Raw genomic sequence first — 4,805 nt, forward strand, 5'->3', positions numbered from 1 at the left:
TTAGAAATGGGGAGTTTCTTTTAGCATGTTTCTAGGGTCATACTAGTGTGTGACCCTACACGTCTTTGTTATAAGTAGATGAGCGTAGGCACACAGGAGAAAACAGACAAGGTGTGGGGAATAAGTAATAATGGGTATAAGGTTTTGAAGGGTTATGAGAATGTTCTAAAATTAATTGTCATTGTTAACTCTAACTCATCAGCAAATGACAAGGCTAGAAGAGGTAATAAGTGGAGAGAAACTGGCAAGAATGTTAAACACAAAAGACGTGGAGACAGGCTTCCTCCCAGACCTCTCCAGCACAGAGGAAAGTTAAGGGCAGATAGGACACATTTCCTGATCAGTAGAAGAGACCAGACAATGAGAAGGCTGGATAGAGCAAGATAAGATAGTCACACTACCCCCACAATGACGGAATGGCTTTAGATCTGAGACAAGGGTGCAGCGTAAGGTCCGGAGTGCTCAGGTGTGCACACCTGAAACAGGAGGAACACTGCAGAAGGCAAGGCAACCGTAGAAGACCCTCCAGAAGGCTGGTCCTCAGTAGGAAGTCTACCATTAGCCAATATAAAGGCTAACACTAAGGTTTTTTCCTGTCTTTTAGGCTAGCCAAGGGCCCTTTGAACTTCTTTACCAAAGCATCCCTCTTCAATAAACTCACTCTTTCTGTTAAAACCTTTTCTCTGACTCTTGTATGAATTTTGTCCCTCACCTGAACCAAGTAATGGAGAGGCTTGAAACTCTGAGCCTCCTCCCGGGAACAGTGGTGATGGCCATTCAATTCAATGTACTAAAAAACGTGGAATTGCACACTCTAGATGGGCAAATTGTATGTGAATTATGTTTCAATAAATCTGTTAAAAATATTTAAAAGGAAAAAAGTAACTTAACTATCTAGCTGTATAGATTTTTTTAAGTCAACAAGAAAAAATGGAGAGGAAATATTTCTGAAGTTACTAAATGATGGGTGGAATTTCGAGCTTTTGGCTAAAAGCCAAAAAGGGAGTTTTGAAATAAATATATTGTTAGGACATTACAAGGAATTTTTAAAACTCAGTAGGAATTTGTCAATTAATTTTCTTAATCACTAATACAGTGCTCTATTTTGGAAAAGAAGAAAAAAATTACCCATAATCACAAGGCATAACAAACCAAATCACATGGATTTTTATATTTGCCTTTGGCTCTACAGTTCTTTGCCTTATATACATTAATCGTTTTTTCAACATCTTATTACAAAAGTGTTCGAACATACCAAAAATGGTAAGACTTTTGGAGTGAATCCCCACACGCCCACCATGGAGAGTGTACAATTGGTGTTTTACTGTAGTTGCTTTATCTATAGATCTGTCCATTTATCCATCTGTTTTTCCGTTTTTGTTTATACATTTCAAAGAAAATTGCAGACATTCATATATTTTATCTTTAAACACTATACCATGATCAGGTATATATACTTATGTTTTTAAAAAATTTTAATAAGTCATTTTATTGGGGGCTCTGACAGCACTGATATTTTTAAACAGTTGACATAGTAGTATAGCTGCATTATAATTTACTAACCACTGAACAGGTATTTTTAATGCTATATAATATTAATAGTTAAAATTAATATTATTATAAGTGGTTATATCATAACTTGCTTAAATATTCCTCTATTGTTTAAAATGTAAGTTAATAGAAGTTTTTTTTTAATTTCATAAGCAATACTACAAAGAACTTCTTATCATTTTGGACGCCGGTGTTGCCTCAACGCGTTCTAGGAACTGCTTGTCTGGCCAGAATGATAGGGAACTAACTTGACCAGAGGGAGTTGTTATCAGTTAAAATCACAATTTAGGAACACAATATCAACCTCGTCTGTCCAAATAGATATAACTGAGTGGTTGGGGGTGGAGGTGGAAAACAGAAGGCAAGGTTTATCTTTCAGCGACTACAACAATTTTTGAGCAGAGACAGCAGTTGTTTCGTTTTGAGTAGGTGGTGTGGGGAGGGATCACCATGAATTCTTGTCTCTGGGTTGAGGTAGGTGCTAGTTTATTCCAGTTTCCTGAGGTAGAATAAAGGGAGGTGGTAAAAAATTAAAAAGAATAGACTCCAAGCTGCACTGGCTGTGATTTGTGGTAAATGTCCTGCCCTGTGGTGGTAGAGACTAGAATAAACTCCAGGAATAAAGGTTGAGGCTCACAAAGTAGGGATACTTGAAGTTGTAGCATGGCTAATTCCTATGAATTATAGAGTTAATAAAAATATGTACTATTGGATGGTGTTTAATGCATCAAATCTGTTTTAAATGTGTCTGGAACTGGATCAAGCATGCTTTCCTAATTGAGGAGCAGATAATCCTTCTGTAAGTATTGAAGGCACAAGCACAGAGTCAGAAAGCTAAATAAATACAAATGAAGCTTTTTTGAATAATAAACAAATCAAACTTTAAAATAGCCTTTTCTAGAGATGACCTCAAAATTTAAGGAGGATAGACAACAGATCATATTTTGGCTCTCATGAACTTGTTGTAATTTTCTTCAACTTTAACCCGAACTTAGATACGAGCAATTGATGGTCTATTCCACAGCCAGTCCCTGCCCTCATTTTAGCTATTGATATTGAGCTTCTCCATCGTCTCTTCCCACAGATGTAGTCCAATTGATATCTATGTATTCTATCTAGAGAATGCCAGGTGTGTAGACACTTTTTGTGTTGCTGAAAAAAGGAGTGTTTGTCATGAATAAGTTATTGGTCTTGCAACATTCTATCATATAATGTCCAGCTTTGTTTCTATTACTGAAACCATATTATACAACTACTGTTTCTTCCTCTTTGTTGCCAATTTTTGCATTCCTAGCACCAATAATCATCAAACTGGCAAAGTTCAGGTGCTATCCATAGGTTTTCAGTGGCTAATTCCCCTGAAGCGGACAGGCTATTCCTTCTTTGTAGTTTGTTCTTAGGCTGGAAGCCCCGCAGAGGCCTGTTCACTTTGGGACCATACTGATCTTTGAAATACCAGTGACATAGCTTCCAGCATCACAGCAACACACAAGCCACCAGAGTATGACAAGCTGACAGACAAGTGTTGGTTTTCATTCATAAAAAGGAATAAGGTTTTGATCCATGCTATAATATGAATGAACCTTGAAGATATTATTCTGAGATAAGTTGGTTACAAAGGGACAAAATGTTATAAAATCCTACACATGAAATTTCTGAAATTGGCAAATTTACAGAGACAGAAGGTAGATTAGAAGTTACCAGATGATACCTGGCAGGGGAGATACCATGATCACAAAGGTGGTTTTCCCAGGGTGAGGCTTATCCATTGCACTCCTGATGTGCTGACCCCTGCGATTTCCCCAAATGTGGGAAACTCGACTGCATAATTTGTGGTAGTGGAGGACTGCCACTCTCCCCTGAGGGGAAAAAAAAAGAAGAAGTTACCAGATGAAAACCAAACAAAACAGATAGGAAACTTTCTCTGTTCGTAGATTATATTATTTTTCATATTTAAAAACAAACAAACCAAAAAGTCTATTAGAAAACTGATGAAACTAATTGAAATTTTCAGCAATGTGTCAGGCCATAAGATCAACATACAAAAATCAATAGGATTCTTAGATATTAAAGAAGAGAATGTTGATAAAGGAAACTTAAAAAGCAATACTATTTACAATACCTAAAAGATTAAATACTTAGACATAAGCAAAATGTTTGCATATACAAAGAAAGCTATAAAGCACTACTATAAGAAACTAAAAGAGAATGACATAAGTGAAAGAATGTTCCATGTTCATGAATAAGAAAATTTAACAATGTGAAAATGTCAATATTACCTAAATCAATCTATAAATATTATACAATTTTAAAAGTTTTTAGGAGTTCTTACAGATTTTATAACTCGTAATTCAATTAGACCAAGCACAGTCGTGCAATTGCTGCCACCATCATTTTCAAAGCATTTTCTTTTTTCTTGAACTCTCTGAAATCAGTTCCCCTTTATCCCCTCCCTCCCCTCCCCTACCACTCCCTTGGACCCTTAATGAATATTATTATTATTGCTGTATCTTACACCATCCAATCTATCTGTTCACCTATCATTCTGGTATTCATTCCCCTCAAGTGGAGTTATACAGTCATCATTGCTATAAGTTCCCCCTCCCTCCTCTTCCCACTCCCTCTTCATGTACCCTCAGGGAATCATTACTCCCATTACTGTTTCTGAGGGGTTTATCTATCTTGGATTTCACACATCAAACTATCTTAATTATACAAATGAACATATGCAGTTATGTGTTAGTTTGAATTGACTAGAGAAACAAATTCAGAGACACTCATGTGTATAAGAAAAAGTTTTACATAAAAGAGCAATTGTATGTTGAGAAAATATCCAAGGCCTGTCCAGATAATGTCAAGTCTGATATTCACCCATATGTCCAATACCAATCTATAAATTCATCTTCAGACTCACGCAACACATGCAATGATGCCGAATGTAGGAAGAGCACGAGCCAGTGGGTGGAAAGTCTTGTGGATCCAGTGGCAATAGAGACATCTCAATGCTGGCAGGGGTCTCCACGTGGCTCCTCTAGCTCCAGGGCTATAGCTTAGTTCCAAGTGTCTTCTCGGCTATACTGCACCCTGGATATATCATCCCTTCTGTGTGGCCCTTCTGTGAGGGACTGTCCAATTATCTTGCAGGTGGTTTTTGGGTCTCCACTGTCTACTCTCCTTTGTGTCAATTTGATTGTTTGTTTATGAACTTCTGATACCTATTCCCATCAATACCTAATGATCACACAAGCTGGTGT

The 4,805-nt window shown here is 37.1% G+C and overlaps 1 pseudogene; it reads left to right on the forward strand.

The window, feature by feature from the left end:
- The first annotated feature begins 3,258 nt into the window (after positions 1–3,258).
- LOC115871157 lies at positions 3,259–3,410 on the forward strand (annotated as a pseudogene).
- The last annotated feature ends 1,395 nt before the right edge of the window (positions 3,411–4,805 follow it).

The sequence above is a fragment of the Echinops telfairi genome, unplaced genomic scaffold (assembly GCF_000313985.2).
Source record: "Echinops telfairi isolate 266 unplaced genomic scaffold, ASM31398v2 ScPeMD7_3533;HRSCAF=4204_0, whole genome shotgun sequence".
NCBI lineage: Eukaryota > Metazoa > Chordata > Mammalia > Afrosoricida > Tenrecidae > Echinops > Echinops telfairi.